The sequence below is a fragment of the Equus asinus genome, chromosome 3 (assembly GCF_041296235.1).
Source record: "Equus asinus isolate D_3611 breed Donkey chromosome 3, EquAss-T2T_v2, whole genome shotgun sequence".
Lineage (NCBI taxonomy): Eukaryota > Metazoa > Chordata > Mammalia > Perissodactyla > Equidae > Equus > Equus asinus.
Genome location: NC_091792.1, coordinates 130,606,175 through 130,632,540, shown reverse-complemented (window position 1 = coordinate 130,632,540; position 26,366 = coordinate 130,606,175). Strand labels below are relative to the sequence as shown.

At 39.1% G+C, this 26,366-nt stretch overlaps 1 protein-coding gene across 4 annotated transcripts in view; it reads left to right on the top strand.

Moving 5' to 3' along the window:
• The first annotated feature begins 7,158 nt into the window (after positions 1-7,158).
• KLHL5 (kelch like family member 5) overlaps positions 7,159-26,366 on the top strand; it is a 75,351-nt gene continuing 56,143 nt past the window's right edge. For 2 of the 4 annotated variants that reach the window (XM_070506028.1, XM_044767697.2), the window contains exon 1: positions 7,172-7,487. The gene's annotated coding sequence lies outside the window, so the exon portion shown is untranslated. Of the gene's footprint in view, positions 7,488-26,366 lie in introns of all 4 variants that reach the window. The other 2 variants (XM_044767698.2, XM_070506027.1) reach the window with 2 other exon arrangements.

Below are 26,366 nucleotides of genomic sequence, written 5' to 3'. Positions count from 1 at the left end.
AGAGGGAGGGGCTGACTACAAGGGGGCAGGAGGGAATTTTGAGGGTGATGGCAATGTTCTATGTCTCAATCATATCTTCATGATAGTGGTGGTTATACAACAGTATACATTAGCCAAGACTAGAACTGTACACTAAAAAGGGTGGATTTTACTACATGTAAATTGTAACTCAGTAAACATGATTCTCTCTCTCTACACAGGCTTTTTGCTGTTTTAGAAACAGACATTATTGAGAAAGGGGCTGGGATGTTGTTTCTGAAGCTGAGAGTATGGGCCAGGCCTTGAAGTTCATTGAAGAGAAATCCAGAGACAACTTCAGGTCAGGCCGGCAGGAGGCCACAGCATTGCCTCTGCTTGCCTTGTTCCCCTCAGTGGCTGTGGTGAGGTTGTTGCAAAGAAACCCAGGGCATGAGGGCACACAGATGGTCACCATAGGCAGCCGGATAAGCCATGCCAACCTTGGAAGTACAGCTGGCTCCTCAGAGAACCAGAAAAGGTGCTCAGCATTGCTTAGACTACAGGCTGTGGTTTACTCACCTGCCTTCTTTTTGTTCACCTGTTCTCTGGGGAAGACCTGGTTTGATCTGCCACCGTGTTTAGAACACTCAAGACTGAGCAGAGTTCACCAGAGGCCTTCACACAGGCTTCCTCAGAGGTGTCTGACCTTCTCATGCCCAGCCCATACATGGCTGCTTTGCCTACATTGTTCCCACCCCAATCATCTGTGGCAGGAAAGAGTCTGTTTTCACTAACAAAACCCACTGCACTGAGATAGCAGCCTATGCAGCAGGAAAGAACCTGTTGGGGCCACTTCCCTTAAAAGGATTATGAGGCAGCCTTTTCTGCGCAGCCAGTACACTCAGAGAGGGGAGGCAAGAAGGCAAAACCATTCAGAACGGACTCCTAGGACTGCTGGTAGTATTTCAGTTTCTGGCAACGAAGTTGACAGTGAAATGCATTATCATGTTAATTACATATATAAAGAGACAGAGAAGCACACTTAAAACCTTCTTCATGATGCTAGAGTATAACAACCTCTGACTCTTTAGGAAACAGAGTAAAATCAATTGCTCAGTCTGAAAGTATTAGGTTCGATAGATCCAGTCTCAGATAAAGAGAACTGTCTGCAACAAGAGGGCATTTCCCTGTCAAATTATGAATGCATTTCATTTTCCTTTCCTCTGTCCCCAAGAAAATCAAGAAATAGTATTACTTAGACTCAGAAGAGTCCTCTTGTTGCAGTCAGTTCTTTTTATCTGAGACTGGACGTATTGGACCTATTACTTTCAGACTGAGCAATTGATTTTTCTCTACTTCCTGAAGAGTCAAAGGTTGTTATATTCTGGCATCATGAAGACTGTTTCTATTGTGCTTTTCTGTCTCTTTATATGTGTAATCTATAAGTAATACTATTTCTTGATTTTCTTGGGGATGGAGGGGAAGAGAATGAAATGCTTGTTTTCTTGCCTCTTTGTATTGCTTAGACCACTGCCTCTGAGAATGTCTTCAAATGTGTACAGTGTGCGCCACCTTCTATTCACCCACTGTTTTTGAATCTCAGGTCAGCTGCTTGTTACTCAGCCAGAATCTTTCCTCAAGAATTCCGTGCTAAGTATAGTCACTGAATACAGAATGCAACTGTGAACGCAGACGGATGTGTGCTTTTAAAAAGATGAACAAAATGGAGGAGGAAGAGGAAGCATGATATTGATAAGAACTTTTCAGTTTACATATCTGTGTAATTCATCTTTGTTTATTCTCTCCCCCATGACAAGTAGCACAGTGTCTTCTATGCTGTAGGTCTTTTTGTAATATCTTGTGAGTGTTGCTGAATGAATATGCCATAAGCAAATTATCAGCACAGTGACAAACCTAAATGCTTAACCTTGTATAGTGGTTAGCAACTTATTCTCTGAGAACATTAAAATGGAAGCCAGATGGAGTGATTCTTGTGTGTTAGACAGTGAATCAGGAAGTAATATATCCAGATATGAAGATGCATCCTGGAACATTTTTTAACTCATAAGAAATCAACATTAATTAGCAGTCTTGGAACTTTTATTTTTAAAAAGTAAAACAAGTATATTGAGATGCTGGAGGAATTTTTTTTTTAATGCATGGAAATAAATACAAGTCCTTTGTGTTCATTCCCTTGCCTTGTAAGTTTATGGAATCCTAAATTAAGGACCTTCTAAAGTTTCATGAAACTGGTAGTATAACACTATAAATTAGAGGAAAGGTCCTGTCTGTTATGTTATAGTGCTCAGGGGGGAAAATGGCCATACTCTAATAAGTTGCTACTTCTCAAGACTTCACAGGCAAGGGGTGTTTTCTCATTCATTTATTCAACAAATATTTATGAGTGCCTACCATCATAGATCTCTCAGCTAGTCAGGGAGACAGACAAGCTAGCCAACGTTCACAGGCCATCAAGTTCCTACTACAACAGAGGGTCACACAGGGTATTGAAGGTGAGCAAAATACACCGAGCCAAAATATGGCTCTTTGTCATAAAGATTATTTTAGGCTGATTATTTTTAAGAAACAGCAGACACAGGAAAAGCTCTGAAAACCAAGTAGAAGCTACCCTTTTAAAAGAGACATTTAAATTTATAAGGGAAATTTCCATAGTAAGGATGTCTTCCTCTTGTACCAAGAAGAAGAGGATGAATAAATCTCTAGAAACTTGTCAATGGAGAAGGCAATTGACTTAAATCTGCACAACAACCATACCCTTGTTTACTGTGCTTTGCCTGGTAACCTCCCATAACTGGCACCCCCCACTCTCCTACACCCTGTAGCCAACATCTTCTGTCTTTAGCTGGTAATAACATTTAAGGTGGTGACTTGGGCCATTTGGAGGAGTTACTCAGTTTTCCTGGGTATCTCCCATGTATATAGGAGATATACATGTTATTAAACTTTTCTTTGTTTTTCTCCTATTAATATGTCTTTTATTACAGGAGTGTCTCAACCAAGAACCTAGAAGGGTAGAAGAAAAATTATTTTTCTTCCCCTACAGTATTATGGGAAAACAGAGGAGAAACATGCTCAGCCTGGAGAGTTGAGGGTAAAGACTGCCAGAGGGCAGTGACTCTGGAGTTGAGTTTTGAGGTACTTAGGCAAGCAGAGATTGGAAAGACAAGGCATTCTAGATGAAGGAAACAAACTTAAAGATATAATTGTGGGAGAGATGATACATTCTGGGCACTGCAAAACATTCAGAATGGGCAGAGACCTGGAGAGGAAGAGAGGGGTTAGATTATGAAGGATCTTACATCCATGCAAAGAATTTTGAACTTTATCTTGAAGCGGGGGAGACTGGAAGGAAATGTTGAAGGTTGTTTTTCAAAAACCTTTTTTTCCCATCAGAGAGTATGGCCTGATTGTAGGAGGCCTACTTATGAATGGGTGGATGCAAACATGTGCATGAAAGAATGCATATTCCGCCCCAGGTCCCCAGCACTGTGGAGGGCAGTTCTGGGGACTGAAAGGAGTGGCCAGACAGTGGGATGGGAATGACCTTTCCTCTAAGAGTAAAGAGAGACCCACCTGAAGAAGGAGCTCATACATTGTGTCAGTCCCCGAAGTCCTGTGATTGTACTGGGACTATGCCATGTCCCTCTGGCCAGAAGTACGAATTGAACAGGAATAGAAGTGAAGCTTTTAGGCTTGGTTGTGAGCGGGACAAGCCTGATGGCTCCCATGTGAAAGAGGAAAAAATGACCTTAACCATGCAGAGAAAAGAAGGCAGCCAACAGGGAAGGAAATGAGGCAGATCACCTGTAAATTTATAGCTGCCCTTTGGGGTGGAAGTTTGTTCCTGGAAGGATGGAAACTGTGGGAGAGGAGCTAAACAAATGAATGGAGTTATGGGTGTTGCTTATATTTTCCATACTAATTTCATTTTTACCACTTGGGATTTTAGTAAAGCTCATTTTGAAAATTCTAGACTGGCTTGACTGTGGTAAAGAAGGCCAAGGAAACTTTTCTTGGGGGTGGGGAGGGGAATGGAAACAAGTTAAAAGAGGGAATGAACTACCCTAAGGAACCAAGAGAAACCAGAGTGAGAATCTGAGGTGAACTTCAGGGGGACAAATTTTGGGTTGAGATTGCTTGGCCACCTATTTCTCCCAACCTGGAGATTCTCCTTCCAGGGATATCATCTGCTCATACCTTTTAAAGCTCTGTATTTTAATAGAAGGCTGTTTCACATCAAAACATGGATAGCAGTGGTACTGTTACAAGTAATCCTAAATCCTCTGAAAGAGATCTCGTTCCTGGGATCTAGATTTTAAACACAGACACTGTGTATAATGATATTTAAGCCTTTAATCCTTTCCCACCCATACAACTTGTAATCAGGGCAGAAGATGAAAAGTCAAATCATTTCTTTATTAAAGGCATCTACACGCTAAGATTAAGTTCTATTTGCTATCAGTACTGTCCTTTAACCAGATGGGAACATTAATTGTTAACCTCATCACCATGATTATCAACTAAATCATTTGAGCACTCACAGAGGACGTTGTATTAGCACCATCTATCAAGTTACTAGTAGAGTTAATCAAATTTTAGGTTCAATTATTCCATTTCTAATCCCTGCTATATTGTTTCATCTCAGGAAAAAATATTAAGAGTTTGACCACATTTATTGATCCATCATTACTCTCTGATTCTATGGATCCATTTATGAGCCAAGTTGTAAGATCTCAGCATAAATTCTTAGGTCTGAATGCTTCTTCAAATCTTGTTCCTTAGTGTATTGCCAGAATGAGACATTAAAAATGGCCATTTCAAATTCTAATTTTAAATAGGGTAAAACTGGGTTGTATTTTAGACCTTGTTAATATGTCTAAGTCATATAACTCAGTTATAAGATAAGTTGCACCAAAGCCCTTTGGCCATTACAAGAGGGAATACAAGCTATCTTTCTTATATTAAGTCATTCATTCATTCAAAAAATGTTTGAGTATCTACTATGTGATGGACATAGTAAGTAACAGACACTGGAGATGTAATGGTAAACTAAACAGGCAAGGTTCTGTTCTCATGGAGCTTACGTTCTAGTGGGAGTAGAAAGACAGATACATGTCAGTTTGCACTAAGGAGTGAGAAATGAGGAGACGAAGGGGCTGTGGTTTGCAGGTTTACACAGGATAGTCAGGAAAGGTCATATGAAGGAAAAGTGAGACAGTTGTGTGAATAGCTAAGAGCCTTCCAGACAGAGGGACGTGCAAAGGCGTCACTGCCAAGTGCCTGGTGTGTTGGCAGAAGAGGAAGGAGTCCAGTGTGGGGAGAAGCCTGAGAGCAAGCATGGCAGGAGTTGAGGACAGCAGCAGGGTGTCAGATCATGAGAGATATCTGATTTGATTTGCTTTTGGGGGGTAGTGGAGCAAAGAAACTGAAAATACAGATTAGTCATTAAAGAGAATACATTTCAGGACAGAATGGACAACATAGTCAACATGAAAAAAAGGTGAGGCTATATGGGAATTCCTCTTTCTTAAATTATGATTCTTTTTTTACTGCAATTGCAATCTGATTTGATTGCAATACTTTTCTAGTCTTTCTCACTATAAACCCAAAGTAAAAAGACAACTAAAATTCCAAAACTGAACAACAAATAACTATGAGAGAAAAAAAAAACTATGAGAAGAATGTCATTTGCTGTTAATGTGCACAAATGTTAACACTGAAAAATAGTTCCAAATTCTAAAAATTCAGAATATGGGTTTACACAACTGTCTTTTGTACTTAAAGACAATGCTACTAAAGTAATTTTTATCTGTGCATGTAGGTTTGATGGCAAAGGGGGAGTAGGAAGACTTTTCCACAGTGGCTCTGATAAAAATTTTATCCTGTGCTTTGTGGTTGGAGCCCTCACTGGCAGATTTTGTGATGTATCACTTTTCTGGTTGTAACAGTTTTAAATGGCGCATCCGCTTCCCTTTGAACTAGCAGTCCATGTCAATGCTTCATTGTTTCACATTATGTTGCTTTTCCTAACCACTTCCCCAAGTGGGAGTGTACTAAATAGATCCCTAAATAGATCCAACCACCCCAGGCTGCAGCCACAATTTGGCTGTTATTCTGTTAGTGATTTGATCCATCAGTTTTCTGGACCACTTGCTTGCATTGGATTTTCATTGTGGAGACACGTTGAAGATCTCCTGAGCAAATAAATATCATTTGGGGGGAATGACCACATTCAACGCTCACAGACAGGAGCAGCACTTAATCTGCAAATAATGCAAATTTGCATTACTTTGAGAACGGAAAGGAGATGGACATTTCGTTTACACATCACTCTGAGCCAAACTAAAGAAACCCTTCCCTCTCTATCCACCATGAGCTCTACGAGGGCAGTGACCTTAGCCGTTTTGCTTAGCCGTTTTGCTCGACTGGTTATGAGTTAACATTTGTAAAGAGCCTTAGATTTGTGTTTGGCATATAGGCGCTGAATAAATTAGTTATTGTTATTCTCACCACCTAGCATATACTAGAAGTTTAATATAGAAGTTGGCCTTTAATACTAGAAGTTGGCCTGAGGAATGAATAAGGAACCTACTTTTGTGGAATTACTATTATTCCACCATTGGAAAACAGCGATTATGGCCACGGAGTTAAGGATCATAACTGCTATGGCACAAACACACTACGTGGAGCACAAGAATTATCAGATTGTTGCAAGCGGAAGGGTTGCAGGGGCTGGAGAAGAAAGGCAACTCTTGGTGAGTTCCCCCAAAGCTCTAGGACAATACAGCCCTGTTCTCCAAAGAATCAAAAATCACAGGCCCGCTCTCTGATCGCCTTCCAGGCCCGCTCTCTGATCGCCTTCCAGCCCCGCAGAGGGACCTCTTCCTAAACTTCCGCCCCCAGGAATTTCCCTGATCAAGGGGCGGGGAGCAACCGGAATCTTTGTCAGGTCCGCCGCAGCCCGCCCCCTCCCCTAGAGCCCCGCCCAGCCTGACCTCCCCCTCCCCCCACGAACTCCCCTCCCCTCTCCTCCCCTTCCTCTTTCCCTCTTTCCCTCTTCCCCCTGCCCTGCCCAGGCCGTCGGCGCGCAACGCACTGGGGGGAAGAGAAACCGCCATCCGGGCTGCGGCGGCGGCGGTCTCCCGGGGCGCCCGGCCCGGCGCGGAGGGGGCGGGGCCTGGCCGCAGGGGGCGGGGCGGGCGGCCGCTCGCGCCGCGCCGGGACTGACTGAAGAGCCGGTCCCCGACCCCCACCCGCTCGCCCGCCCGCCCCCTCCGGGGTTGCCCGACGAGTTTGTGTCCCGCGGCCTGGTGCAGCCTGACGGAGGGGGAGCGGCCCGCTGCGGGCCGGCCGGCCCCGGGGGTGAGGCTACCGGGAAGGGTTTGGGGGCGCCCGAGGGGCCGAGCATCCTTCGCCTCCGCGCGTCGGCCCCCGCCCCCCGCCTGCCCTCCTCACGCCTGGCCGCCCCTCCCCGCCTTGACCCCCGGCCGCCTCCGGAGCCCGACGCGGTAAGTGCGACTTCCTCCTCGGCGTCGGGGAGGGGGCGGCGGCGGGCTGGCCGCGCCACCAGGCCGCCTCCCCGCCCCCACGCCGCCCCCTGCCGGGCCCTCCGCCAGGCGGCTCCCGGGCACCTCCGCCGGGAGGGCCGGGCCGAGCGGGGGCCTCCGCGCCGCGCGCGGGGCTCGAACCCGGGGCCGGCCTGCCCGCCGCGCAGCCCTCGAGTCGGGCGAAGTTGTGCCCGAGGCGCGTGCGGCCGCCTCGAGGCGTGGCTGTCGTCCCGAAGCGTTGCTGCTTCCCCGCGCTCATCTGCTAATAAAACAAACTGGAAAACATTCGGGATTTTTTTTTTCATTGTTACCCTCAGGCCGTCAGAATCTTAAGTTTTTATTTTAAATAATTGCCTCCCCCTCGGAGTGTGGAGCCTCAGAAAGGGACTTGATTTCGATACAAACTGGCGCTTTCGTTGCAACTTTTTCATTTAGGCGTTTCAGTGCCTGCTCTGGGACCAAAAGCTGACGAAGAAAGTTTGCTGTATCAAAGAGTAAAGCATTACTGCCATCTTTATTATCGTTCCATTTGATTTTTGAAAATACTTTTGAATAGTTGATATGTCACAAAATTCAAAAGGTGCAAATAGGCATTGTATAAAGGATACCATAAGTTCAAAAGGGATATACAAAGTCTCCCCACCCACCCCTGCACTCCCAAGCCAACCAATATTACCAGTTTCTTGTGCATCCTTCTGGAGGTTATGGATACGCAAGTGCCCTTGCTTCTTTCTTTAAAAAATGAAACGTGTCTATTAAGTGCCTAGCAGTTACTGGTACCCAATAAATGGTAATTCTCCTTCCGTTTAGAAAACAGTTTATGTCTTTTTGGTTATTAGACCACTGAAGAAACAATGACTTTTTTCCTCGTGTTAAGCATTTGCAGATTTGACTTGTGAATATATGTTCTGTTAGCTTGTCTTAATTATGTGAATAGTTTTACACAAAGGTGAATACACTGATATTTCTGGGTAATGGGGCAGTTAGGGAGAAATCGCTATGAAATTGTAAGAAGATAGGACTTAATAGATACAATATATAGTTCCAAAAATGATTTGAAGCAACTTAGTGTCCATATAGTACAATAGGGTAAAGCAAAACTAAATGAGGAAATTGAGACAGAGCAGGAAATAAAAAGAATACAAAGTCAAGAGGAAACATAATACCAGTGCCAGTATGAGATCCTGTGCTAGAAATGAGTCACAGTTTTGGCTCTGGGGCTTCCTAGCAGCCAGGGAAAAAAAGAGAGAGAGAGGAACAAAGTAAGTTTCAGTGTGATTCTATTCCAAGATAAAAACAAACCAGTTCTTCTGCCTAAACGAGGCATTTTCTAGTAATGAGGCCTGGGAGGAACATTTTCTCATGGGCCCCTAATAAAAAGGGGGATTGTGTGATGCAGTGGACAACATCTTTAAAATATCCCTATGTAAAATTATGAATTTTGGACAACAATGTTCTTCAATATAGGGCAATAATAAAACTCTAAAGAGAAGTTCTCTGAAGCCTTGCCTGGATCCATTCATAACCATGTAGAGTTACCTACAGCGGTATTTCCAAAACTGTGTTCTAAGAAGTAAGAAATCAATAGTTTATTTCTTGAAATAAGATTCTGAGCTCAAATAAGTTTGAGAGAGCTGGGTTAAATTTCAATAGTTTTTCACTCAATTTCTGGGCTAATGTTCAATTTTACTCTTTTAAAGGGGGATATATTTTGTGACCTTTTCCAAACTTATTTGACTATAGAACACAAGTTGAGAACCACTAAATCGATAGAAATGAATGAGTTGCCAATCCTTTTGGCAGTTCTTCAGGAGTAGCTCTTATAACTGAGGTTTGATAAGAATTGGAGAGCAAAGAGTTTGAGGTTAGCCGATATGGTAAGAACCAAAGTGAAGATAATCTAAAAGTCAGAATTATATACATACTATACATCAAAGGAAAAGGTTACTTTCCCCCTGAGTTCTTTCCTGGTTCTTCATTGTTTTGCCAGTTGCCTGCGGGACCAAGTGATCTCTAGGAATTCCTTCCCTTCTGTGCTTCAGGGTACTCAGGGTCTTGAATTAGACTACATTTAGGCAAGTAGAATTCCTTAAAGAATGAGTCTAATTATTCTTAGATGTAACTATGTGATTATCATGTTCTTTTTGTCACAATGTTGATACTATTAATTTACTATCAAATCCTGAAATTCTGTAGATGTAAGAGACCCTAGAAAGCATGGTACATAGTGGAAAGGGCAAGGGATTTGAAGAGAGAAAATCTGGGATTGTGCCACTAAAGTACAAGGTTGTTTCCACCAAGTTTGTGAACCTGTCTGAATCTGTTTCCTTATGTGTAAAATTAAAATGATGACAGCACACGATTCAGTCAATAGATGTTGAAAGTCTAATAGGTACTGGGTAGTAGAAAAACAGCTTTAAGGGCACAAATGAAATAATGTATCAAGAATGTTTTAGTCTCAATATTTTCCATTCCTGAGTGCAGATGGCAAGAGTTTGGAGGGCAAGGAATATCACCTTATCCAAATGTATTTGGTCCCTGAGTTTTGGATAGGAAATAGAGTTGAGAGAATGAGGAATTGGTCCAAAAATTTATCTGACTCCATTCAGTTCCTATGTTTGGGATTTGAGAATTTGGATAATGAAGGATGCTTCTGTAAGAAAGTATTCTATAGAGTGCTATACAAAAGTTACCATTCTGAAGACAAATTGAGGGCCAGAGCTATTCATCCTTTTCACCCCATTTATGACAGAGGGGTTTGCTAAGTGTAGCAGGTAGGGTAAATTATGTTGTACCAAAGACCCTCACATCTTAGTGGTTTAAGACAACAAAGGTTTATTTCTTAGTCACACTACATGTGCAATTAGCGTCAACAGGAGAGCTCTGTTCCAGGTAGGCCTTTGGAGCCCCAGGTTGTCAGAGGCTCCATCTGGACGCATACTTCCACAATTGTTAGGGCACGGGAAAGGATGTGATGAGTCACACATTGGCATTAAGGCTTCTACCTGGAAGTCACACAGGTAACTTCTGCTGCGGTTTCATTGACCAAACAAGTCATATGACTGCACCCAACTTCAAGGAGGCAGGGAAATGCAGTTCTATCAGGTGCACAGAGGGAGGAGAACTGGAATAGTTTATGGACACTCTTAAATCCAAATTATGTTTTTCAGTATTTAGAGAATAGAAAATAGCAATTTTTTGTGTATGTATGTTTAATCATAGAATTATGCTAGTGAGAATTATAAAGAACATCTTTTATTAATTGGAAATGAAATGTTTTTGAAAACTCCACAATTAGACATGCTATTTTGACCAAGTGGATTTCATTCTTTTTGAATTATAGGTCAATTCAATAAACATTTGTTAAATGTGATGTATATAAGGCACTGTGTTAGATCCTGTGCGAATAAAAAGATGAATGGGGAGTTTACAACCCCAATAGAAAATAGCTGTAACTGAGTTCTCTCTCTTTCCCTTTCCCTTTCCAACGTCATTAACAGACTCTTTCGGTATGATAAACCCTGATTATGTCTATACCCTGTTACACTTTGCCCCTAACCACCTTTTTTGGTTTTAGGGACTTTTTGGTGATAAATTACTTTAAACTAGCTTAAACAAAAAAGAGTGTTTTGTTAGAAGAGGGATATAGCTTTGTGTCACAGAGTCCGGGGGTGGGAGTGCAGCTGAGTCTCCGAGGCACTTGGCGTCAATAACAAAGTGAGGAGCTGGGCTGCTTTCCCTCTCCAGGTCTGTATGATTTCCTGCCAGGGTCTCTCCGCACATACACTCCATTCCTCTTTTTCTCTGACTGGTTGCCTGGTTTTCTCTGTTTTGCTATTAAATGAGTGCTTTAGCCTAAGAGTTCACACACTTAAAGGAAACTAAGTAGAGCCTTTAGCAATTCCAGAAGACCTAAGTTTTTTCTAAGTACCGCATCTTGGTTAGTTCTTAAATTAACCACTGTCAGAGTTTGGAAATAGTGGAGTTGGCCCTGAAGAATAAGAAGTTAGAGTAATTGACAACTTTGTAATAGAGAAAGGAGGCAGTTCTCTAATAGTTTGGGACTGAAGAAACCTGGGATGCCATTGAAAATTCTACTACACAATTAACATCAGTTTGCAGATTCTAGTGGGATGAGCAGATTAGGATAATCCATGAGAAGGTTGAACTGGAGCTGACTTGTAGCAACAATACCCCCTCCCTGAACACTGAAAACGCGTGTCCATTGTAATCCTTCCATCCATCCCTTCTCCCTCTCCCAAGATACAGATTACTCAATTGTCTAAACTTTATAACATCTGCTTTTGGTGCTGGTACAGGGCTCCCTGGCTTCTCCTCATGCCTAATAATGCAGGAAGAAGGGAGCATTTAATATACTGCCTTGCTCTGTTCTTTTCTACTATCCAAATTGGTCTAGACACTCTATCTGGACATTTTACACTTTAATATGCTATTGCCATATCTCTCCACCAACTTAACCTATTTTTATTCTCAGTATATTTCCATTCTTTTTCTGTAAGCTGTGTATACTTAGCTTTTTTTAGCAAAATTTTCTTGCTTTCTTTACCTATGCAATATCTCCTTTCTTTCTGGTTGAAAAATATCCATAGCTTCACCTCAGCAGATGGCTGAAGGAATGGACAATGGGGAGGTAGTATATGTTACCTGGAAGAGGGGATCCCCAGAAAAAGAAAACGACAGAGGAAGGTGAGTAAAAGCTGTGTATAAGATTAGGTGGGATTTCTCAGGGATGTATGTGAGGCTAAAAGAGCAGACAAAAGGCAGAAGGGATTTGTTCTACAAGTTGTAGAACATCTGGAATGTCATTCTAAGACCTTCTTATACTCTTGCTGCTGTGCAAAATGAACAGCTCTTCTTAGGGTCAACTAAACGTTCAGACTCACAAAACTACCAAAGGCTTGTTTACTCAGAAGGCTATCAGACAAGAAGCGCAGCTTGCCAGCAAGGCAGCATGAAATGTTCCTCAGCAGTGGCTGTGATCCTCACAGCAGGCCCTATTAACAGTCATATAGCCATCTGGGAGACATTGCTCCAAGTGAAAGCTCAGGTGCAAGGAGATAAAGTTCACATCAGGTAGGTGTAGGAGCTGCCTTGGCTTAAAAAATCTCATGTCCCACAGGAGACAATATCTGTTGTCCAACTCCTTAGACTGAGCTGCTAGGGTCCCTGCAATGGATAAGCCAACTACAAGAGCCATCACACTCAGGGAAGTCAAAGCTATGACTTCCTATAAGGTGTATATATTTCATTTATAGTTCTTCTGAGTCCAGATGGAAGTTTACTAATCATTTTTACTATAAGCAATGTTGCCTAGTAACATAGTTGACATACCTACTTCTGTTAGATTGCCAGAGGAACAGAGCTAAGAGAGTTAACTGAAGGTTAAATGCAGAAGGGAAAAAGATTTTAACTCTACTCTCACTAGTATTATCCACAGTGCCTGCCATAATTCTTTCCATTTGGGAAGTATTCAAAAATATTCATTTTGCTTCCTTTGATGTATTGTGTTTTAACTTTTTATGATGGAAAAAATATGAAATAGGCAGAGAGGTTGAGAGGAAGGTAAGGCTGGAAAGCTAAGCCAGGCTTGAAAGGACTACTGATTGTTAAAAACACTGAGTTCTATCTAAAGATCTTGGCTTTTATTTATCTTGTAGGTGATCAAAAACAAAAAAATAAAAGTTTTCAATAAGAGTGATTTGGTCCAGAATTGTACTGGGAAGGTTGCTTTGGCTGTAGTGTGGAGAATGGATTAGACGAGATTTAAATTTGAGCCTGGTTAGTTCATTTCTACTTAATATTTGCCTTTCTTTGAGGAGATATTTCTCTGATAAGCAGAAAGAAAGAAGACCCTATTCTGTGCTCTCCAGGAATTTAGAACTGCTGGATAGGTTCAGCACTGTCCTTTGCAGGCCCCTGAAACTTTGCCCTCAATTTGTCAACACCGCTGCCTTGCTGGGGACCTGGGAGATAGGAGGGACTACTCGGAACTGCCTCCTAAGAAGACTGGATTAACACTAATAGTTCTAACCTTCCCTGGTCTCCCCTGATCCCCATTCGACTCACTAGCATGCCATATTTTGCTTTTGGCTGGAGTTAAGTTATAGAACAGTCTTTTAGTGTTTTTTTTTTTTTTTCAGTCTAGTTGCTGGGCAAGCCAGAGAGTTTCTTTAAAGGTTGACTGGTTTAATTAACATTTGTAGTGATTAACTATTTCTTGTTACGAGCAGCTGAGAAGCAGAGTGCTTCACATTTTTCTCCTCTCTGTTGCTTACTTTGTCTTTTACTACCCTTTCCTTATCCAACTTTCACTGTACAGTTTATAAAACAGATGGGTCCTGCAGCAGAATCAAGTTGATTTGTGATTGGCTCATTATGTGTTCAGAGAACCCAGGCAATTTTGCTTGATTATATCTGTGTCTAGAGAGTACTGATTACTTTTTTCTCCTCCATCATCAAAAAGCCACACAGAAGACAAACACTTACTGGATTTGGTTCAGGTCAGTAAAAGACAAAATTATGGTTATCCGGATTATTACTTCTTATGGCACGTAAGACAGTTGGGTGTCTCAGCACATGCCACACATAAAGGATCAGACAGGAATTTAGCAGTGGTTTGCCATCATCCTTATGGTATTACAGTTTTCATCCTTGTGCCACAGCGAATATATACTTGAGTTCACAAAATATAAGTGGGTGGCAAGGAAATCTTTCTTTTTTTACCTGTCGTCAAGTCGAAGGGCTATTTTAAAAAGTAAATATTTTGTTATAATCGTGCAGTGGTCTTCATTGTATCAACGGTGATAACTTTTATAGATAAGTTAGGGGATAAAAAGGCCATGTATTATTAATTTAGCTGATTTTTAAAATCTTGCTTGCACTGCTACCAGATAGTGGTACCAATAGGCAGTTGAGGGATGAAAAGATATTTTTGATGTTAATGTGGGTCAGCACTTTGCTCTATAAAAAATAGTGACAGAAACTGGGAGGGAGCCAAGTAAGGAGCAATCTGTGAGGCACTTGTACTTGGTGACTAAATGCCATTTTGACATTTAATTGCAATTATGATGAACTTAACAGTATTTTTGTTATGTTAAGAATGATATGTTCTTTAAGTACTCTGTTTTTTTTTCTTTTTTAGTGCCTTATTTGCTTTTAGTTAGGTGAGATCGTATTGGTAAAGGATTTAAGTCTGCTCTGCTACTCTCTCCTAGATATCTAACTTTGTACAAATCAACTATTTGTACAGTAGTTGTACAAATATTGCAAATAAGAATTTGCAGATTGCAAATGAGAATATTTTAAAAGCTAGAAGCAGTGTGGTGTGCTTGAAAGTATATGGCCTTTAGAGTCTGTCCTGGATTCAGATTGAACCCTGCTACTCACCAGATAGATGTAACCTCACTTCACTTCAGTGTCCTCATCTGTAATAGGGACAGGGGAATGACCCCTGTTTGCCAGAGTTTTTGTGAAAACTAAATGTCCCATTCAGTGTCAAGTATTTCACATATTATTGTGCACATTCAGGCACTCAGGAAATAATAGCTGCTGTTACAAATTCAGATCTTTACTCAATACTTGCACATACTACTTCCTTAATCCCATTTTACTGAAGATCAAGAAGGTGAAGTGATTTGCCCAAATTATACAGCAAGCTGGTGAGTGGCTTAGCTATTGACTCAGGCTCTTTCTGCTACATCACTTAGGGCACCATTAACAAGTGATAATGTGGGAAAATAACAGCAGAAGCACCCTCGACCGACTACCTGTGAACTGACTCATAACTTTAGCCTGCTGCACTCTCTTCCCTCTGTAAAATGTACTTACTGATCCCAAGGGCCGACTGAATGCTCATAGCCCAGTGGGCTGCTCCATAGTAGACCTGCACACCCCTGTGCTTACCTGTTGAGTTGCGTACTTACCAAAAGTTGGTTTTGTCTATTCACAAGCCTGTTTTTAACAGTTATGCTTGTTATAATAACTATAAAACATTAATGGACATGTAAATTAATGAGAGTATAAGGAAAAGAGAATTCTTTCTTTGAAAATTAAGTTGAATGCTTTGGCACATCTCAAAATAATGAGTTATTTAACAAATTTGCTATCAAATTTGATGAAGGCTGGATAACTGTAAAAGACAGGAGGGGAAGCCATCAAAGTCTAAAGCTGTGCCTGTCAAAGTCCATGGACCAGCTAACTGGTCTTTAGACTATTCATGGTTCTCAGGGAAATAAGGAACTCACACCGGAATGTAAATTAACTACGTCACTAAGCGCACTGTTTGGTTCAGCTGACTTTTTTTTGTGGTGAGACTTTCTCCTCGAAGGAAACAGTGTATTAATTTATATTCTGCCACAGCTATTTGTCTCCTGGTGGACAGGCCACTGGCCTAATTGATTCTGTATTCACATTCTTTCAGAAGTGCTTTTAAGTTGTCTCTCCATTTATAGAAACCACAGAGGAAATCATAGATGGTGGATCATTGTGGGCACGGCTTATGCAAGAAAGAGGGCCCAAACTCAGTAGAAGTCTCATATCAAATATATGGCATTAACCTTATATGAAAAGATTTGTGAGGGAATATGCATTTATGTGTTTAAGTTAAAATAAAATCTTTAGGGATATATAAATATAATTTTTATGATTACTGATGTTTTTGTTTCATGGACCAGCTATAGGTTTCATCTGACAAGGGGGATTTTACTATACTCAGAGTTCCAGTTTGACTGGAAATATATCTTTGACCTCTACAGCTATCATAGCATCCTATGCATGCTGCTGTATATCTTTACCATGCTGTAGTGCAATTTTTCTTAAATTTCTTTTTTGGTAAGGACGATTGGCCCTGAGCTAACATCTGTGCCCATCTTCCTCTATTTTGTATGTGGGATGCCACCACAGCATGGCTTGATGAGCTGTGCCTAGGCCAACGCCAGGGATCCAAACGCATGAACCCCGGGCCACTGAAGCAGAACCTGCAAACTTAACCACTATGCCACTGGGCAGACCCTGCAATTTTTAAATTGAGTGTCAGCTGTTGTATTAGAAGTGCCTCAAAAGCCATAGTCCTTTCTGTAACCTTCATAGAGTTTCCAGTCCAGGGGAGCAGGCAGACATTATGTAAGTAATTTCAATGAGATTATTGAGTTATCTGAGCACGTAGTTTGTGATGCTGTGTGGTCATATAGCAAGGAGACATAATTTAGTTTAAAGGTCAAGATTTACCCCACTTACTTTTTTCACCTTGATCTTATATAAGAATATATCACAGTGCTTTTAGAATATGCAAATAAATAAAACCGCTGTATTAGATGGCTTTTACCATGAACTTGTACTTCAATTTTCATTGTATATCAGAGTTCTCGACTGCTGAGTTTTCAATCTACTATATAGCTTACAAAACTAGGTCTCTTAGCTTGTTACAGCTGAATTTAAAGTTGATATTTATTTTTAATTTTTGTTTACTGATTAAATCAGAGATATTTCCTGATTATTTCTAACAAAGTATGAGATTTAACATTGTGCTAGAAACCTAATTTTGGATTTCAAAGTGTAGTCTAAGTTTTTTTTCATTACAAAAGAAGTTTTGATGCCCTGTGTTTGTGGTAACTGGTAGGAAGAATGCAAAGATAACCAGTGTTAACAACCTAGGATTCATCTATCCACGCTTTAAATTTCTGATCTTTTAAATAGATTGGTTTTTAATTATAAGCTAGGTATGGCTTTAGACCCCTATTCCTAGCTATTTGGTTGCTAGATACACAATTTAAGCCAAATTTGTCTAAAGCTACATCCAATCCTTTTGAAACTGTATCCTCCTTACTTCCTTATTTGTGTTAATCTTACCATTCCTCTTCCAGCTACCCAGGTTTGAAAATGCTGTCATCTTTGACTTCTTCCTGTCCATTTGCCACAGACATTGTGTAAGGTCTGTCTCTGAAATATCTTTAACATCTATCCCCCTTCAGATCTCTTTGCTCCCAGCCAAGGTTAAACTATACCTCTCACCTTGAAGAGTTTTCTAACTGGTTTCCCTACTGATAGTATCTTCCTTTACAAATCCATTCTTCACTGTTACCAAATTAATTTTTTTGAGGTATACCTCTAAATCCTCAACTCAAGAACCTCATCTTCTCCCAAATGAAGGACATACTTACTTCTTGATAATTCAGTACGGGTTTCATTCAAGACTCTCTTCTGCTAGATTTTAAGATCTTTCGAATCAGGGGCTGTGCCATTAATTTATTCCTTTATTCTTTGACTTAAATTCATTAAATATTTGAATGCTCTTCACTATAGAGGTTGTTAGGAATATAGTGGTCCCTGCCCTGATGGATTTTACTGCCTATTTTCTCATTTTTGTGTTCTTTCTGCACCTAGTGATTCTGTGTGCAGCAGAGTAGAACCCTGCCTGGTTTTTTTTGAACCATCCTCTCACTTTCCAGTGTTTAATCAGACAATGCTCTGCTGCTATTCATAGGGTTTTCATGGCCAGTTTTTTCAGAAGTGTGACCAGGTCCTTCTTCCTAGTCTGTAAGTCTGGAAACTCCACTGAAACCTGTCCACCTTAACTGACTCTGCTGGTACCAGTGGCATAGCTTTCAGTATCACAGCAACATGCAGCCACCAGAAGTGGTGTAATTCCCGGACCGGGATATGAACCCCAGCCATGGGAGTGAGAGCACTGGATCTCATCCCCTAGACCACTAGGGCTGGCTTCTTTTTGCATACAGCACAAACATTTGTTGAATTTACATAAATCCAGTATTGTTTTGCATAACATCTGTTGCCAATCTTCCTCTTTTTTTGTGTGTGTGCTTTGAGCAAGATTGGTCCTTTTTTGCTTTGAGTAAGATTAGAGCTAACATCTGTGCTAGTCTTCCTCTATTTCGTGTGTGGGTCACCACCACAGCATGGCTGACGAGTGGTGTGGCTCCACACCTGGGATCTGAACCTATGAACTCAGACTGCTGAAGCCGAGTGAGCCATACTTAACCAGTGCACCATGGGGCCAGCCCCTATAATGTTTGCTTTTTATGAGGTTGGAGAGGAGGTACAGAATATCTGATGTATTTCTGGAATTAAAGTAAAAGTAACTCTCTAATTTTTTCTAATCTGGGTAAATAAATAACATATTTTCTGCCAGCATACGTTTTTAAATGTTAGTGGAATTTAAATGTCAGTGAATTTTGTTAGTTTTCAAATTTTTAAAATAAGCCAAATTCTGATAAAAGATCTAATTATCTAATTTGATGAAGTTTTAAAAGTATCCCAGAACCACCAAACTTTAAAGGATTCTTTAAAATCATGTGTTGTAACTCATTCTTTTTATAGTTGAGGACAAACTTAGGGAGGTGAAGTGCTGCTGGGTTAGCACATTAAAATTAATTCTTGATGTGTTTTGTGCAATACGTGTCACACACTTAAAGCTATAGGAATGGGTCCATTAAAATTGATTACTCATAAAACAAATACTGTTGTCTTAAAAACTGTATGTGAGGAGAGGTTTGTATAATAATGATTACCTGGATAAAGCAGTTACTGGATAACTGTGATTTAAATTGAGTGAAGCCATAGCTTTAAAAGCCACGCTATTGGAGTGAGCCCATCTGCTGTCTATCTTAATGACATTTCGGCGTTATACCAAATAGTGTCATCTTTTAAATTCACAAACTACCATTTGAGCAGATTTGAAGCAGAAATTGCATGTGGATTCCTTAATTACATTTTGAAAAATGTATTCATAATTGCCACTTATCTATTTTGAATATCATGTGAGCTTTTGTATCTCAAATTTAACTTTAAGTAAGCCAAATTTATTAAAATAAAGGAGCGGTACAGAATATAATTTGATAATCATTTTGAAGAAAGTGTCGTGTCAGTTTGAAAAGACATCTGCTGTTTAGCCATTAGATTTTAAAGTGATAAAAATTTTATGCCTGAGGAATGAAATAGAAAACAGAAATTCTTAGAGTAACATATGGTAATTTTTCTCTTAAGTTGAAAAAATACCGAAAAGGTTTTATTACCAGAGGTAAATGTTTTCCTAATATGTTTTTAATATTAGATTCTTAATTTTATTTTATAACTTAAAAAATGTACAGTTTAAGTATATCTTTTTTATTATTGCTCTATAACTGTAGGATTCATTCATTCATTAGAGAAATATTTATTGAGCACCTACTGTCTGCCAGGTACTGTCCTAATTGCTGGGGCTACAGCAATGAACGAAACAAGGTTCTGCTGGAGCTTACTTTGTAGTGAGGATAAAGACAACAAATAAGTGAATAAACATCTAATATGCCAGGTGGTGGTAAGTGCTTGAAAAAAATTAAGAGGTTCAGGGGATAGAGAATGATGAGGGATCTCATTTCTATAGAGCAGTCAGTGAAAACCATTTTGACAGTTTAACAATGTAATGACTTTAATATGGATTGATCTTTTATCAGTCATTACCCTAGGAAGTACTTCTCATCAGAGCTGGATAAATTTTTGAGCAAAACAATTTTATATGGTTTAGCAAAAGTTGATGGGACAGAAGAAAAAAGTGTTATTTAAACAAATTCTGAATTTCATGTCATGAAAGCATTAATGCTTAAGCTTACTGCATATTTTTCACAAAGAAAGTATTTGGACCAAGAAAACAGTTAAAGCTGGGAAATATTTCTGTAAACCCCTTTCTAAAATGGGGGCTATAACAAGCTACTGTAGCAATAGATAATTTTTTAACGTGTTTTGTTAGAATGAAGATTTTCCCCCCGAAGTAGCCATGCTTGGATGGGCTTAACCTTTGGCAAAATTATTAGAGACCTAGCTATAAGGGATTTTGAGCAAATTCTGCCTTTGAGGAATATTTTCCAACTTGGCTTACTTAACTTCCTCTGTCAGCATTTCCCTTGTGGAAATATTCAATTTGACATTTAAAATTTTTGTAGCAATGCTGACCTTTTATTTTTCTACTCTTTTATTTTATTTAAATATTCCATTTTATTATGACTGTTATTTTATTCTCTAAGTTCTAATTTGCTTTTCTTTGATTATGCTTTCTTGAAGATAATAGAGTATAGTGACAGATTTTTAAAGATCTAGTTCTTTATCATTTTATTTCTTAATTCTTAGTTTTTCCTCTAATCTTTATTATTTCATGACTCCTTTTAGAAGGCTGATTTGATTTTCAATTTGAGTAGACTGCTTAGTGGATATCTTTTCTTTCCTTTTTAAATAATCGGTGCCTTTAGCAAGTTATAAATCTTACAGTAGAGGAAGTATCCCTCGTAGGATGACTATCCAAGCCGTCCACTGTGCTTACGGGCCTCCCTTTTCCTTTTATCAAAGCCTTCACTTTCTTGTTCGAGTGCTTCCTTCTGCAATCATCAATCTCTCCTTTCTGCTGCATCATTCTCATCGTTCTAATAGGTTCCATGTTTTTAAAAATCAACACACAAGTAAGCAAAACAAATGCATTGCCTCGATCCCTTAACTCCTCCAGCTACAATCCTATTCCACAGCCTCACTATTCAGCGGAATTTTCTGAAGGAGTTGTCTGTACATGCTCTCTTTCATTTCTCATCTTATGTTAACTGTTAACCCACTAATCTGACTTTGGAACCCCTCCCTTTACTGAAACTGTTCCTATCTGCTTTGGTAAAATTTTTGTGTTGCCAACTCCAGTGGACGTTTTTTTTGCCCACGGTACCTGACCTCTTATTTGATATAGTGACCATGCCTTTTGCCGTGAAACACTTCATCCCTTGACTTGCCTGACACCCTACCCTGCTGATTTTCCTCTACTTCAGTAGTTGTTCCTTCTCAGTCTCCTTTGGTGGCTTCTCTACTACTGGACTTCTATCTATTAGAGTTCCTTGGAGCTTGGATCTGAGCTCCAGGAACATTTATCCAACTATCTGACATTTCCACTTTGATGTCTCAAAAGTACCTCTAACTTAACTAGAAATGCACACTAATTAAAAAAACATTGTAACTAATGAAGAAGTGTGATAAAATGACTGGATATAAGATAAATGTACTCAGTACTTTTATTATAATGGCAATAGACATGTGGAAATGAAACCAGAAAACGTTACTACATTTACAAAAGTGACAAAAAAAGAAAGAAAAGTAAAGAACACAATAAAAATTTAATAAGGCACAGGACCTATAGTCAAAAGATTTTAAAATCTTATTGATGAACAAACTAAAAAACATATATGCTTGGATGTGAAGCCTTAATATCATAAAATGCCAATCATCTCAAAATTAATATACAACTTAAATGCCGTTCCAATTAGAATCTCAGTAGAGTTGGGGCTTTTTGTTGAGAGGATTGGGTAGTATTATTTTAAGTATAAATAAAAGAGTAAATATCCAAACTTAGCCTTAAAAATTATTTTGAAAGAAGATGTTTGAGACAGGAACTTGCTTAAACAAATATTAGATATATTATAAATATCCTATAGTTAAAACTGTAATATTGGCATAAAAAATAGGCCATGGAACAGAATAAGCATCCTGAAATTGATCTCTGTAAGTATGGGAAGCTAATTCATAATAAAAATAATACCTCAATTTAGTAGGAAAAGGGTGGTTTATATTAAAGTTATATCGATAATAGAGGGCTCATATTAGAAATATAAAGAACTCCTACAAATCGAGAAAATAGACAAGTTTAATAGGAAAAAAGAGCGAGAAACCTAAACAAAGGACTTTTCACAAAGAGGATATCCAAATGACAGATAAACATAAAAAGTTACTCAACCATGATAATAATCAGAAAAATGTAAAGAAACCAAATGGGATACCACTACAGACCTATCAGCATGACTAAAACTAGACTGATGACCAGTGTTGGCTGCATGTGGAGTAATTGGAATTCTCATATGCTGCTTGTAAGGAGTATAAATTGAAAACAACAATCAAAGCTGAACATATGCGTATCTTATGATCTAGCAGTTTCATTTGTGGGTCTATATATATAACAGGAATGCATGTACATGTACACCAGACAACATGTATGAGAATGTTCATAGCAACGTTATTTGCAAAAGTCTAAAACTAGAAACAACTCAAATGTCTGTCAATAGAATGCATTTTGATAGTTGTGTATTATACAGTGCAATACTATATAGCCGTAAAAACCATCAGGTGCTACAGACAACAATACAGATTAATATCAAAACAATCGTGAAAAAAATACATTTATATGAAGTTCAAAAGCAGCTAAAATTAATTTATGCTAAGGATGATGGTTACCTTTGAGAAGGGGCATGAGGGAGACTTCTTGAGTGCTGGTAATATTCCTTTTCTTAACCTGGGTGGGGTTCATAATTCATTGAGCTCTCCACTTGCGATTTGCACGCTTTTCTAATATATGTCAAACTTTAAAATGTTTTTAAAGGTGCAGGCACTAGTTGCTATTCATTTGGAAAATAGAAAAATTATTTGCAAAAACAAGATGGATTAGGAGTTAATATCTATAATATACAAAGAGCTTCTAGTTAGTGGTAAGGAAAAGATAAACAGCTCAAGAGAAAAATAGGCAAAGAGTATAAATGAGTAGTTCAGAAAACTCTAAGTCAATATGGTCAATTAACCTATGAAAATATGCTCAAGCTCAGTAGTTATCTCTGGTTAAAAGAATGATAATACTCGTTGACTGTTGAGCCTATGAAAATAGATGAGAAAGGTACACTCACTTTACTTTTGAAAATGTGAGCCTTAGGAAAGTAAACTATTCAAATTTAAAATACATATACCTTCAAGCCAGCAACTCCACTCCTGGGAATAAATTCCATAGACATAAAAGCCCCACAAGGATGTTTTTTTCAATATTATTTTAATAGGATAAAAAAAACAAAACCCTGAAATCAACCTGAATGCTCATTAACAAGGAGATAATTTAATAAATTGTTTTACAACTATAAAATATTATGCAACTGTTAAAACAATCGTTATTAGTTTATATTTCTGTGTGTGTGTATAAAGTTAGGTGAAAAAAGCAAAATGCCAAAAAGATGTATACAATATGATCTCTCTTTTATAAAACAATAACAAAAATTACTATGTTTGTATGTGATTTTATAAACATGAAGAAAAATATGAAAGACTACACCAAGCTGTCAACGTGGATTACTGGGTAGAATGAGTGGAAGTGGATTGACAAAATAAAGGTCTTAGTGAAAAAAACATGCAGTATCATTTCACTGAAACAAAAGGTGGTTATGCTTTTTTTTGTATATAAATGCGTATGTATGTGTGCATGTAACTAAACTCATAATCATGACAGCAATGGTTAAATGCTGCTATTTGGCCTTTGCCAACCCAAGATCCTGGTATCCCTTTAGAATCAAGGAGCCTATTTCAGTGGCTAATCTCCCATCTGCATCTCTAGCCTCCTCAGAACAGCTACTGCATTAAAGAGGTTCATATTTAATGTATATCTTAATATCTTGGTAAAAGGGGTCTTTGGGCCCCCTTGGGAGTGCAGGCATGGTTTGACATTTTAACATTCTTTGGATTTCTTCTCTATATTATATTGAGAAATGTTTGGCATCTCAGTGGCCTTTAAGGAAGTCCATTCTTGAGTTCAGGCTTCAATTAGTCAACTAAACAACAAAAGCAGTTAAAATCACTTCTAGCTATTGGAGCTAGCACATTGTAACTAGAATCTCTGATAATTGCTCTCACATTGATAGATTGAATCCAATTTAAAATTATATTTATATAAAATTGTATTTATCAAAATTTATTCATTTAGGGGCCGGCCCGGTGGTGCAGAAGTTAAGTTTGCATGTTCAGCTTCAGCAGCCCGGGGTTTGCCAGTTCGGATCCCAGGTGTGGACATGGCATGGTGTGGCAAGCCATGGTGTGGCATGCATCCCACGTATAAAGTAGAGGAAGATGGGCACAGATGTTAGCTCAGGGCCAGCCTTCCTCAGCAAAAAGAGGAGGATTGGCCACAGTTAGCTCAGGGCTAATCTTCCTCAAAAAAAAAAAAATTATTCATTTATAATGTTCATTTAATTATCCCTATGTCTGCCAGAGTGCAAGTTTAAAACCTCTTGAAAGAAAGGTTTGTTATTTACCTTTCTTTCTTTTGTGGGGCCTTGTACATATAAATGCTTGGTAAATACTTATTTGAATGAAGACATCAAAGATCATTATGAACTACCACAGTGGCAGTTCTTCATTGTGTGGGTCTGTACTATGCATTGCAAGATGTTTACCAACTCTGGCCCCTGCCCATTCAACTCCTATAGCACTCTCTGGTCATTCCAACCACTAAAAGTCTACCACCACCACCACTCCTGCAACTTCCAGACGCCTTCTTGGCTTCTGGTGTGGGAGTGGACCGTTGGTGCTACCCTTGTTGAGAACCACAAGGCTAGAGTAATTGGAGAAGTCTTTCTACAGGTAGTAGTGACTATGCTAAACCTTGAAGGATGAGTAGGATTTTAGAACCAGAGAAATTGGGACACAAACAACATATAAAAGAGGGAGTGACATAATGTAGATTCTGTCTTAACTGATGAAGCAATGTGTCTGTGTTGGAAAATAGAAATAAAGTTGGATAGGTAGAGTGGAGTTAGAAGCGAGTTGATAAGAAGGAGTCTGACAGAGGTGAGAGGAGAGGGAAAAGTGTCATTTCACTCTCTAACGCACCTGCGTACAACTGCCAGATTGATTTTTTAAAGCATTGCCCTGTTCAACCGTCCACTTAATATTGCCTGCTAGACTTTACATCTGTAAAGCTTTGTGCTCAAGGAGTTTTATCTCATTATTTTCATCTGACTTTCTCTTACTACTCCTTAAAATTAATTAGGTATGTCTGGCTGGCTGATCAAACTTATTTCCCCTTCTTTCTTTGTCAATGTGCTCACTTCATGCTTTTTAAAGTATCTTTCTTCCTTTATAAAATCTGTCATCATTCTGTCTACATGACTTCTTTCCATTCTTAGAAGGCTTCCCCCTAATGAAACTGGCCCATGCCACGCCACAGCATCTTGATATCTCCTTTCTCTTTCTTATGGTATTTGTGATTTGTCCTATAGTATTTAGCACAAAATTATATGTGGCTTTTTGTGCCTCTCATTCTTGTTTCTCTAAATTTGTATTCTTCTAAAGAGCTGTGTGAGGTTAAGTATATATGCCTCACAATATTTTTTATTTTTGTAAACCTCCAAAGCAGCTTTTTTTTTTTGGTCAGTTGATAATAGTCATTCTCTTTTGAGTGGAATATTTGATATAGCATTAGATATTGAGCACCCTGAAAACTCAAAAGTCTGTATTTGCAGATCACAAAATGTTAATATTGCAACCTTATGATGTTTCTTATATTTGAGTTGTCGAATATTTTTTGCTGCAGTAACTAGACATTATTTTTGAGGGTGGGAACCAAGCTGTATTTATCTGTGTCCCCTACAATGCCTAGTAGAGTGTCTTGCTCACAATAACTACTCAACATTTTACAATTTGATTGATTTTTATTTGACTTATCAATTTGCCTTAACTGTAATCATGTTCAGGGCATCGTTTTGTTTTGCTGACAATAGAGGGCACCATTAGAAATAGTCCTATCCCAGCCCGTGGTAGCTTTCTTGAGCCACACTTTCCTTTTTCTAAGTAGTGTGTTACAGAAATTTGGATATTATACTAAATCAAAGTGGCCTAGTCCTAATTATAGAGCCATATTGGCTTCAGGTTATTTAGCTGAAAAAGAGTAAGTACTGTTGTATTTTGATCCTTTGTAGTTTTCAAACTTTTTCTTCTCCTTATTCTTTTCCTTATCCTTTGCTCAAATGAAATCTTACCCAGGATCTTAAC